Source organism: Labrus mixtus, chromosome 24, assembly GCF_963584025.1.
Source record: "Labrus mixtus chromosome 24, fLabMix1.1, whole genome shotgun sequence".
NCBI lineage: Eukaryota > Metazoa > Chordata > Actinopteri > Labriformes > Labridae > Labrus > Labrus mixtus.
In genome coordinates this window covers 647709-661590 of record NC_083635.1, presented here as the reverse complement: position 1 = coordinate 661590, position 13882 = coordinate 647709, and positions in this window count along the sequence as shown.

Here is a 13882-nt window from a genome sequence, read left to right as displayed (position 1 = left end):
ATCTTATATCTGTGTTAACCAAAGATCCCATTCCAGGAATCTAAACAAAAACCAAAACCCATTCAAAAAGTCCATTATGCTGCATTATGGTCTGCCAGTGTACTGCTGACATGCGCAATCGTGCAGTCACGCCCACTGTCGGTTTAAAGGCCGAGGGCGCTCACCTGGTAACTTTCAGTTCACTATCGATTCAACGCCCCCACAAGTCACTTAAGGCCCCACTCTCAATTTGCCAAACCTTTCACAATTGAAACACTTTTATCAAAACATCAAAGGGTGTTAAAAAGTGTGAAAATGTTCCAAAAGACAGAGGGTCATTCTCCACTATATGCTGTATGCTTTGTGAACAAGACTGATGTTAAAAACTCATTTTAAAGGTGCTTAAAAGAGCTAATTTGACCATTTGAGGCCTAGCAGAGACATGAAGCCTTTTGACCTGTTCAACCCTGTTGCTCTTTGAAAGACATTAAACTGAATATTAAAATAATGACTGGTGACAAATTAGATTAACTCTTCTATAAGGAAAGAAGGATAAAAAAGTAGTAGGATGAATTAATATGGACAAGAGCATAAGAGATTTTTACTTTTAGCCATAATTCTAAACCAAGCACTTAAGGCTGTCCTCCAAGCATATAGTTCCCCAGATTTTATTATATACTTACACCAAAACAAAAATAAAAATAAAAACATTTTATGTACTGGGCTTTGAAAGAGCTCTATGAAAGTATGACTGTAAGACCCCTTGCCTATGAAATGAGAATATTACAGTTTTTGGCTTAGAGCTGAACGACATACATCGTTGGAAAGGTCTCATCCTGGAGAGTAACATATGTGAAGATGAGGTTTCAACATGACCCCTGTTTTGAAATAATGCCCTTTGAACCTTGACCTAAGGGCATGTTTGAAGGCTTATACCTCAGCAACAAAAGGGGCTACAGACATGGGAATAACTGTTTTAGAGAGGTCTTGGAACAAAGTACCATGTGAGGGTAGTCAGCTCATCAATACAATAGGGGGAGCTGCTATATATGGTTAAAATACATTTTAACAAATGTATCAATTATTTTTTAAATATCTGATAACATAAATGTGTTAACCATCCAATTAAACTCCCCTCTGTACCCTCAATTAAATATATATTACTTCTTAGGTAAGGGAAACACTGAGATTTGTCTAAAAGACTACAATTCCTCAGAGTCAAGTCATACAGCTTGATACTGAATGGCGCCATAATTGTAGTCTTTTCCATTTCCAAAAAAAGGTTGTAATTAGGATTATAAAAGGCTTACAAAAGATATATTCACTGAATATGTCATGGATCTCGTGTGGCCGAAGTATTTATTGCATAGTACATGTATGATCTATGTTAAAATAAAGAACATATATCAGTTCATTTTGGATATTTTGACTGTTATTCTAGAAACAGGAATTTTGGTAGTTATGTCTGGCGTTGTGCACAGAGGGAACATAATTAGGGTTGTAAAAAATGTATATCTACCCACTATATCAAATATTTACTAAAGCCGAATGGGTTTTGTAAAATAATCTAGACTATATATATTGTAAAAAAGTGGTCAAATCAAACCTGTTTTAAAAGATAGTATTAATCAGTCAGGATTATTTTGTTAAATAAAATCATGAAATCATATAAATCACATGGACTGTACAGTATTGTCTTTATGTATTGTTACATTTTATAGTTTATAATGTTGCTAATATGCATCGATCTGTTCCAGTCGTTTTATTACATTTGGTTGTAATGAAAGACATCCATAAAAATGTAACAGAAATCATTATAACTACCACCATAGCAACAGTAGAAAACGTAACAGTCCAACGTTTTTCTATCGAGACCTGAAAGAATCTTCGTAGAAACAAACAAACTAAAGATCATAAACATAAACCGAACGAAGATTATGAAGATACAATGTACATTTGTCGCCAGAAAGGTTATCAAAACGACACTTAAGCCTCAAACTATCTTCAAATATTGCATTTTCCACCGAAAATAGAAGGGATGTCCGCCATGTTTTTTTTTTCGCCAGGGGAAAACTGGGCAGTCACGTGACCTGAGGTATGCCTATACAAAAGAATAGGCAAAAGGAAACGTAGACATGTCACAATTTTAGAGCCATTATTGTGAAACTATTACGTTTTGCGCTGTTAACCAATGTAGGTATTACACATTTTGACATGAGACTGGGTTGCTCCAGGTGAGTCCAGGATCTCTGCAGCAGGTAGATGATGGCTGGCAGGCAAACTGCAGAGGATCCAGATTTGAAGTCACCAGGGGGCGGAGGTTGTTGAGGATGATCCTCTCCATGGTCTTCATCAGGTGAGAGGTGAGGGCCACAGGTCTGAAGTGGTTAGGCTCCCTGGGGTGAGATGTCTTTGGGACTGGCACCACACAGGAAGTCTTCCACAGAGTTGGTACCCTCTCCAGTCTCAGGCTCAGGTTGAAGATGTGCAGAAGGACCTCACAGAGCTGGTCTGCACAGTCCTTCAGGAGTCTGGAGCTGATACCGTTGGGACCTGTGGCCTTCCTCGCCTTGATCTTCGTCAGCGGGGTGGCTGAGGGGGGTGGCAGGGTACTCAGGGTACTCAGATGGAGTGTCTGAGAAGCGGGCTGGTCTGCGCTCTGGTGGGTGGGGGTGGGGTTGGGAGCAGAATCAAATCTATTGGAGAACAGATTCAGTTCATTTGCCCACTCCCTGTCTCCTGCTTCAGGGCCCCTCCTACGCCTTCTGCTGTGACCTGAGATGTTATTCAGGCCCCTCCAGACTTCTCTTGTATTTTTCTGTTGTAATTGCTCCTCCATCTTTGCCCGGTAGCTGGCTTTCCCCTCCTTTTCTTGAGCTCCTTCTGCACCCTCCTCAGCTCCTCTCTATCTCCAGCTCTAAAAACCCTCTTCTTTTCATTGAGCAGGGCACTGTTATATAGAATAAAGTGTGAACATGTTTTAAAGTTCATTTTAAATCGACTATATGATTATAAACCTGTTTCTGTTAAACATTTATGATATATATCTTCATCTGCAATGACTAAGTGCAAAAATATCAGTATGAAGTGTTAGAAATTAAAGTGTGTTCAGCAGACAAACACTAAAGAAACTGCATGACAATAAAGTACGTTTCATCTCCTGATGCCGCTGAGTTTGATTTACTGCTCTCTTCATATTTACACATCGAGGGGTTGTAGCGTAACTGAAATCTAGCAGGGGTCCAATTGGGCGCCACACAGACCCTTAAGTCTGTCAAAAAAGTCTCATGGTGAATAGCTCTTATTCCCACTTAAATTCAACACAAAACCACGCAACGAAATACAATTAAATCAAGGTTAATTTATACATTAAACATAAATTCAGGACAACAGAAATATTTCATATTTAAACAAAATACCTGGTCTGACAGATGTGTAGATTGTGGCTGCTGTGGTGGTCTGACAGATGTGTAGATTGTAGCTGCTGTGGTGGTCTGACAGATGTATAGATTGTAGCTGCTGTGGTGGTCTGACAGATGTATAGATTGTAGCTGCTGTGGTGGTCTGACAGATGTATAGATTGTGGCTGCTGTGGTGGTCTGACAGATGTGTAGATTGTAGCTGCTGTGGTGGTCTGACAGATGTATAGATTGTAGCTGCTGTGGTGGTCTGACAGATGTATAGATTGTAGCTGCTGTGGTGGTCTGACAGATGTGTAGATTGTAGCTGCTGTGGTGGTCTGACAGATGTATAGATTGTAGCTGCTGTGATGGTCTGACAGATGTATTACAGATACAAACTGCATTTACACCATTGTGTAGTGGAAAGTGTTTGGGTGCTGACCAGGCAAACCATTTCTTGCGCGTTTTAAAATAAATTTTGCTATGATAAGGGACAGTATTAATTTAGTGACAGAAATCGTGTCATTTTAAAATGGTATTCATATATTTTTATTTTCTTTTACTGAAGAAACTCATACCTGAAAAGTATATATTGTTCAATTTTTTGACATATAACAATCTTATAAATAACATGTAAAAAATGCATAGATTTATTTTTTATTTAATACATGTAACAACTAAAAAAAACATAACATAATTTTGTCATGTAATGAAAGTATATAGTAGTATTGTGTGTGTGTGTGTGTGTGTGTGTTCTTAAGATATTTACAGAGGGGCTTGTTCATATATCATTCATGATCAGCCCTGATTTATATAACAGTTTATTCATAAAAACATGGCGAAAATCGTTTTTTAAAGTCTGTTGATAGTATTTTCTGATTTATGGAGTGATAAAAAGAGAGAGCCAAAATCCCCTCTGTAAATACCTGTGTCTTTAATATGTCAACAAAATGAAAACATAATCTTGAACCTGGGTTTATCCAATGTTCAGATTTCTCAGCTGGAAATGTATGCAAATTAGTGCATATTTAATTAGATAAAGCCTTATTTGCATATTTAAACATAACATTTCAGAAAACTTGGAATATTAAAAAAACTTTGCCTTGATATAAGTAATAAACTGGAGAAGTTTCATGTTGATATCTGTGAGTTAATTTGTTTACCTTATTCACCTGGATGTCCCTTGAGTAGGGGTTCCGACCGAACAGCTGTTCTCCAGATAAGTCAATCTGATAGGCTGATGACAAGTCACAGCAGCTTTAGTTTAGTGACTGAAGTGAAGAGAGTGACTGAATCTGTCTTTAATCTGATTCTGAACTGAGAAGGTGCATGTGAAGACCCACATTTCTTTTCACAGCAGGCTATTTGAAGCAAGACAAAGGAGGCATCATGAACACATCAGACTCAAAAAGGAGCCAGCATAATGCAGAGTTACAGAGGTCCAAGGACAATGAGAAAAAGTTAATGGCAGTGATCAGAGATCAACAAAGAAAAAACACAGATCTGGGAATAATCCAGCTGTCTTTAAAGACAGCAACTGAGCAGCATGAAAAACTACAACAAGATTTCAAAGTGGAGAGAGCCTCTAAACTAAAGCTGAAGGAAGAATTGAAAAATGAGCAGCTTCTGAGAGCTCAGGAAACCAACGCCTCAGCTGCAAGGACTTCTGCTCTTCAAAGGACATGCAAACAACTTGAGGACAAATTGAAAATCGAGAAATTGATGAAAGAGCAGAAAGAGCGTGAGATAGAAAGTTATACCTCATTAAAGTTTGAGGTCAAAACACTAAAGATGACCAATGAGACAAACATTCAAGAGATTAGTAAATTAACAGGGTTTCAAAATCATGCATTGAAAGTTATGGATGATCAAAAAAAGAAATTGAAACATAATGAGATGTTACATGAAGCCACTTCAGAGGAGTTGAACATGTCAAAAATACATATCAAAGATTACATTTTAAAGTTGAATGAGATACCCCATCTTAGATATAAACTAACTGCAACACAGGAAACAGTTGCAAGACAAGATAAAGAACTTAAAAATGCCCGAGACCAAGCAGACAAGGACAAGATGGAAATATACAATTTAGGAATGGAGAGGTCAGATTTAAATAGAACCATTATGTCGTTCAAAGATTCGCAGGAGGAGAAAGACAAACACATTTGTGAACGCAAAGAAACAATGAATGCTATGGCAGTTGAAAATAAGAAGCTGAAAAAGACTGTGGAGCAAGAAAACATAAAGAACAATAGATTTAAGCATAGGCTTAACAAGTGCGTTTCTCGTTATGAAAGGCTGGAGAAAAAGGAGAGGAAAAGCACAGAAGACGTTTTATGCGGTGAAAAGATGATAACATCCCTTTGGAAAAGTATGGAAGAGGCAGAGGGCAAACAAAGAAGGTCAACCATTCAAACTGGGATGATCATTGCTCAGAGAAACCAATCCAACAAAGACGTGATCCAAGTTCAGGAGGAACTGAACAAGTACAACAAGGTCATAGAGAAGTTGAAGACCACTAACTACACGCTGGAGGTAGAAAATGATCAAACAAATGAAAAGCTGGTAAAGATGACAATTAAATATGACTCTTGCAAGAATAATCATGAACTTCTCAAATCTGAGATGGAGCAAATGAAGGCATTGCAGGAGACCTCTTCAGTGACTTTTGATAAAGAGCAGATCCTGTGGAAGAAAACGCTGAGTAAGGAGGTCGAAGAAAAAGAACATTTGAAAAATAAATTAGTTAACCTTCAAGAGCTGGTAGTACAGCTACAAAAGAAGATCCAAGATCTTGAATCTGAACGGATGAAGCAAGAACAGACAAGCAGAGAGATTTCAAAGCAAAACACTTGTCTCCAGCTGGCAAACGCAAAGCTTGAGGAGGAGACTGTCATCAAAGATGTTAGGTGTCATGCGAACATATTGCTAAAAAAGACAGCGCAGGTGAATACAACGAAACCGACTCCAACATGTCCTCAGAAGATTCACAAGCAGCAGCAACAGAAAAATAATCAAGTGCTTTCCTGTCCTTACAAGGAGATCGAGAAGTTGAATGCAAAGCTGCTCCTCTATTCGTCTAAAGGTGACGATGCAGAGAAACTCCAGAGGGCTAGATGGAACTACACAAAAGTTCAGAATGAAAACATCTGTAAAACAGCTTTATGTTATGCTCTCGAGAAAGAGAATGAGCATTTAAAAGAAGAGAACACATTGTTGAAAGCTGAAATAAGGAAGCTCAAGCTGGAGCATTGGCACGAATCAAAGTCCACACCCTTGCCTCCTATCTCTACAAAGCCCAAATCACCCCGAGGACAAACCAAAGGCCCGTGTATCAAGACAAAATCGCTGTCCCCCTAAGTCCAACTCTCAGATTCAAGTCGTGCCAAAGTCAACCCCTCTGCCTCCCATCAAAAATACGATTCAGTGTCTAGGCACTCAGATCAATAAAACCCCCCTTCCACCTCAGCAGGAGCTTGGACCCGAATCAAAGTCCACACCCTTGCCTCCTATCTCTACAAAGCCCAAACCACCCCCTGAGGACAAACTCGCCCCTAAGATCAACTCTCAGATTTAATTAACAACGTTCATTTCAGCACAATATTATTATCTTGTGCACAAGATCATCCAACTTGTGTGCACAAGATAATTATCCAACACTGCCACCACAAGATAATAACTTTGGCGTACAAGATATTTTCGTTTTTTATTTTATTTTGGGGGATTTCAGTGACTCGGTACATAGGATGCAGCAAATGTCTTAGATGAAACTCCTTGGATTTCATTTACAAACATCATGGCATTTCAAATACAGTCTTTGAGTGAAGTTTGCATGTCTCTGTTTGGCGTTTAAGTTTCCGTGCATTGTATTTCTGTAGCAGTGAGGAGCAACCAGGCCCGGAGTGGCTAATCTGGAGAACCGGGACAATTCCCGGTGGGCTGGGTTGCCTTAAGGGCCACCAGGGCAGATACACTGACAGTCTATAGATCATACAGGCTGCAGTCATTGCTCAAGTAGCGTTACACTATAGACCAGTTTCTCATAGTGTGGAGCGAGCGTGTGCACCTGGAAAACATGTACTGCGCAGTGTTTCCCACTCGTCCAGGTATATTAACGACCACAAACACCCTTTTTCCAAAAGCCTCTCTCCCTCATTATATCAAAAACATGCATCAAAACATAACTGTGGGTCCGCAAACATCAGAGGGCGAGAGAGCTATACGGGTGAGCAAGAGTCGGGGAACGTGCCATTGTTACACCCCTGAATAAGGAGAGAAATAATCACGAGTGATTCAGTTGTGTTTCCTCATCAAGAGCATTTAGTGTAATGAGGAAAACACCGCGATTTCTCCTGGTATGTGGGCGGAGACAAAAGCAATAGCTCCCAGATAATCTAACTCAGACAAGTCAGTAGATCACAGATACACATCAACAAATCTTACTTTTAACAATAATGAACTAAATCATGTCTATTAAACATTTTAGCATCTTTAACCTTTTCTTTTAACATAAAACTGATATTTAAGCATTTTAACTTATTTATACTTTTTAATCACTCTATATAACTTCTTGTGACTATGCAACGTTTTTATCCACAATCAATTATTTAACCCTGTAACAGATCATGAACTCTGTGTTTTATTCTTAACTGTAAGTGCATTCCTTTTTAACGTGTCACACCCTCAAAATAGATGTCTTCCCGACATTAAATCAAATAAAAAAGAATTATCTTTGTACTCAACGTCTCACTTGACACTGCAGATCTTCTTCTGAAAGCTGGCACTTAAGCAAAGTCTTTGTGTCACAGTCCATTAATAGCGACTGGCCACTGTTTAAACAGTCCATAAGAATCTCCATACATTCTCTCGATCAACAGTCCATCAGTCTAGACAATTTGTTGATTTCATAAACAGTCAAAAATGTCATTATATGGTCAGTGGAAACAGTTTTTGCAGACAGTCTACATGTAGTCCATGGTTCTAGTCTGACTTGAGCAAATGCTCCCCCACATTATTGATTCTGGCTGAATTTTTGGACATGTGAATATGTCTCTATATGATAAAAAAAAAACATGAAAAAAATGAAAAAGCTTACAGCACCTGGTATTCCCAGGCGGTCTCCCGTCCAAGTACTAACCAGGCCCGACCCTGCTTAGCTTCCGAGATCGGACGTTTTTTTTTTAATATCTTTTATTATCAAAAGTACAAAAACATTTATAATACTTTCACATAATTTACAACAAATACTATCACAATACATACACCATATAAATCAAACCTCCCCTCTGAAACAAACGACACCCTAACAAAATCAAAATAAAGCAAACAAACTCAAACCACCCCTGATTCCCCCAACTCATGACAACTCTTCTGAATCCCCCCCCCCCCCAAAGCAAACACCCCTCTGAAAACAAACAAAAACCCCAAAGTACTCTCAATATCCACTGAAAAAAAAACCTCAAATCAAACCACCCATTTCCCCCCACGATAAAAAAAAACCCGTACCAAAAACAAAAACAAAATAATTTAGACATCCCACATAATTCCCTCTTCGTTTACTCTACACACATTCGCACCTTCCACAAACATTCTCACAAACTCACTCTCATTCGCTGTGTACAGCAATTTAAGATGTGCTCTCCATTCATTCACAAACATTCTCCACACATTCATTTTCTTACTTTCATACAGTGCATAATTCCTCCTGTTAAAAACCGCTTTTCGTGCAAAAGCCAAAATTATATTCATTACATTGTGATTTTTTTGTTTTGTTCCCACCCCCAACAACACCGACAATTCCCACCCCCTTTCATTCCAACACTCATTCTTACTGCATTTCCCCAACATTTCTCTTATTTTTCCCCAAAAATGAACCAATTCCCCACACGTAACAAACAAATGTATTAAATCCTCATCCGTACTTTCACATACACAACACTTTCTTTCATATCTCTCCTTATGGATCTGATGCAGGACGATGCAGGTGAAGATCCTCCTGTGCCTCAGTTTGAAATCTAAGTCAAATATTGCATGTGGTGTATGCGGAATGTTAATGTTCTTCCATATCATGTTGCTTGTTATGTCCGGGTATGTGTCTGTCCATTTTACTTCGGATGGGGGTTTCTGTATTCTATGTGTGATTGCGCATCTATACCAAATTTTTGTAGTGACATCTATAATGTTGTGTTTCTTCTCCCCTAGGCACAGGGAGATCCCCCCCACATCGTCTCGCATCACTCCCTCCTTCTCTTTGATTAATTTTTCCCATTCGCTTGACAAAGACAATTTTACATTTGCAAACACTCCCTCAATCACATCCTTTCTGCACACACACCCTTTATTTTTTAAACCCCTCACCACCATTTGTAAATCAAAATCCCCCCCACAGTTCAGTAAATCCCTTATTCTAATATATCCCGCTTTCGACATAGCCTCACACTTAATTACCCTCTCCCCATTTTTAAAATACGGGCTCGAGAGGAAGGGCAGTCGTAGCACTGACCCTCTCGTTCCGCACTCTGGTACAGTCCAGGATGAAACCTGATACCACGCACTGAGTACTTCCTGGAAAAACCGTGGCAAGTGTTTAAATGAATCCGGGTTATTGATCTGGTACAGGTTGTCCTCGTTGTAAAGTCCAAAACTGCACAGATATTGTTTGAAGTGGTTTTTCCAAACTACGTTCCGGTTCTGGTCCATAAATTTGCCTATCAATTTGACTCTTAGTGCTACTTTTTTTGTAAGTAAATCAATCAAAGCTAGCCCCCCCTGATCTTTAGCCCCTATTATTGTTTTGTGAGCTATACTCGCTGCTTTGTTTTTCCAAATAAAGTCCCTAATGGTCTTTGAAATCTCCTTAAAGGCCCAGTCCGGAAGCGTACAAGTACTGATTCACTTTGGACAACACGAGAGGATTTGTTACGGCTACCCTTCCTCCACAAAGTTTAACACGGTGATGGGGAGCGAATTTTTCAGAGTAATACATGATTGACAACAGAAAGTGTGCAGGATGTGCATCGAGCCAGGACACATCCTGCGAGAGTGTCCAGAGTTTATGTGCCATAAATGTGGGGTGCAGGGACACTTTGCGCGAGAGTGCAGCGCAAACATCACAAAATGCACGAACTGTAAAAAAAGAGAAAATGAATGTGAGTGTGAAAACGGAGAGGAGAGCAAGAACGAGGCGGAGGAGGTGTACGAGGATGAAGACGAGGACGAGGAGGTGTACGAGGAAGAGGCGGAGGAGGAGAAGGAGGTGATCGGAGCAAGCAGGAAGGAGATCAGAGAAGACGAGACCAGTGACGGAGAAATGGAGCAGAGTGGAGAGAGCGGAGGAGAGCAGGTGTCAGAGTGTGAGCTGGAGACGCCGGAGCTGGCTGGAGAGGGAGGACAGCAGAAGCAGCGAAAAACGAGCGAGAGAGGGAAAAAAGGAGACGGAAGGGACGTGGCAGAGGACCCGGGGGTAAGCATGAGCACAGAGGGGAGGGAGATGCCTGAGAGGGTGGTTGGACAGGCGGGAGGGAGAAAAATCATGTCAAATAATACGGGTAAAAGCACCAGTCCCAATGAAACGGACAGCGAAATGGATGTGGGTGAACTGGCGAGTCCGCAAAAAAGACTGAGTCTTGGACAACGAAAAAAGTTGGTGAAAAAATTGAAATGTAAAGACAAATAATGACTGGCAGTAACCCCTGTAAATCCGTTTTTTTTGTTTTTATTTTTATGATAATGGCCTTTAATTTATTTTCTATTAACACGAATGGACTAAGGAACAAAGAGAAAAGACATTCGATTCTTTCCTTGCAAAATTACATTTTGTGCCTGCAGGAGACCAGGTGGGATGATTCCCTGGTAGAAGACATAAAAAAAGACTTTGTGGGCCATATTTTCTGTTCTAATGGTACGTCGAGGGCGAGGGGAGTGGCGGTTTTAGTTAAAACGGGTCGGGTAACGGGGGTAAATTTGGTTTATAGAGACAAAGAGGGGAGAGTAATAGACTGCGTGTATGAAACAAAAAATTTAAGAATCATAAATATATACGCACCAAACGAAGAAAAAGAAAGGAAAGCGTTCTTCATTGCAATAAGCAAATGGTGGGAAAGGAATTGTGTGATAATCGGTGACTTTAATGTGGCGATGACACCCACCGATGTGTCAAAAAATAATGTGTTTAAGGGGGATGTGAGCAGGGGGGCACTTAAAGATATAATAATAACGAAACAATGTATAGATATTTGGAGATTGTTACATCCATGGGAGAGGGCGTTTTCCAGGAGACAAATTGTATTAAATAGATTAAAACAATCTAGAATAGATTATGCTTTGGTGACATGTGAGGTGGTGAGGTGGATTAAAGAAGTTGAATATAAAACTAATATGTGGAGCGATCACGCTGGGATGGGAATCACGTTTAGAAAAGAAACTAATGTACGAAAAGGAGGGATATGGTGCTTTAATGCAAGCTTGTTGGATGATGGAATGTTTGTGAAAAGTATGGAAAGATTTTTGAATAATGTGGGATATGAGTGGAATGAGAGTGAAGATATGAATGTGTGGTGGGATGGTGTAAAAGTCAGAATTTAAAAAAAGTGTATTAATTATAGTAAAGAGAAAAAGTGGAGAGAAAATAGAAAGGAAGAGAATTTAAGAAAACAACTAAATGAGGAAATATCATCGCTTGACAGTGCAGATAATGTATTGAAAAATACATACATTTAAAAGAACAGTTAAAAGTGATTGAACTTAAAAAATGTAGGGGTGCAGCCATTAGGTGTAAAATACAATATACAGTGGGTACGGAAAGTATTCAGACCCCTTTACATTTTTCACTCTTTGTTTCATTGCAGCCATTTGCTAAAATCAAAAAGGTTCATTGTATTTCTCATTAATGTACACTCAGCACCCCATCTTGACAGAAAAAAAACAAATGTAGAAATTTTTGCAAATTTATTAAAAAAGAAAAACTGAAATATCACATGGTCATAAGTATTCAGACCCTTTGCTGTGACACTCATTTAACTCACATGCTGTCCATTTCTTCTGATCCTCCTTGAGATGGTTCTGCTCCTTCATTGGAGTCCAGCTGTGTTTAATTAAACTGATTGGACTTGATTAGGAAAGGCACACACCTGTCTATATAAGACCTTACAGCTCACAGTGCATGTCAGAGCAAATGAGAATCATGAGGTCGAAAGGAACTGTCTAAGGAGCTCAGAGACAGAATTGTGGCAAGGCACAGATCTGGCCAAGGTTACAAAAGAATTTCTGCAGCACTCAAGGTTCCTAAGAGCACAGTGGCCTCCATAATCCTTAAATGGAAGAAGTTTGGGACGACCAGAACTCTTCCTAGACCTGGCCGTCCAGCCAAACTGAGCAATCGTGGGAGAAGAGCCTTGGCGAGAGAGGTGAAGAAGAACCCAAAGATCACTGTGGCTGAGCTCCAGAGATGCAGTAGGGAGATGGGAGAAAGTTCCACAAAGTCAACTATCACTGCAGCCCTCCACCAGTCGGGGCTTTATGGCAGAGTGGCCCGACAGAAGCCTCTCTTCAGTGCAAGACATATGAAAGCCCGCATAGAGAAACACATGAAGGACTCCCAGACTATGAGAAAGAAGATTCTCTGGTCTGATGAGACCAAGATTGAACTTTTTGGCTTTAATTCTAAGCGGTATGTGTGGAGAAAACCAGGCACTGCTCATCACCTGCCCAATACAATCCCAACAGTGAAACATGGTGGTGGCAGCATCATGCTATGGGGGTGTTTTTCAGCTGCAGGGACAGGACGACTGGTTGCAATTGAAGGAAAGATGAATGCGTCCAAGTACAGAGATATCCTGGAAGAAAACCTCTTCCAGAGTGCTCAGGACCTCAGACTGGGCCGAAGGTTCACCTTCCAACAAGACAATGACCCTAAGCACACAGCTAAAATAAGAAAGGAGTGGCTTCGGAACAACTCTGACCATTCTTGACTGGCCCAGCCAGAGCCCTGACCTAAACCCAATTGAGCATCTCTGGAGAGACCTGAAAATGGCTGTCCACCAACGTTCATCATCCAACCTGACAGAACTGGAGAGGATCTGCAAGGAAGAATGGCAGAGGATCCCCAAATCCAGGTGTGAAAAACTTGTTGCATCATTCCCAAGAAGACTCATAGCTGTACTAGCTCAAAAGGATGCTTCTACTCAATACTGAGCAAAGGGTCTGAATACTTATGACCATGTGATATTTCAGTTTTTCTTTTTTAATAAATTTGCAAAGATGTCTACATTTCTGTCAAGATGGGGTGCTGAGTGTACATTAAAGAGAAATAAAATGAACTTTTTTGATTTTAGCAAATGGCTGCAATGAAACAGTGAAAAATGTAAAGGGGTCTGAATACTATCCGTACCCACTGTATGTATGAGGGGGAGAGGAGTACAGCGTTTTTTTTTGGGTCTAGAAAAACAAAAAAGAACAGAAATAAACGAATTATTGAATGTAGCAGGTAAAAGTGTGACTGATAA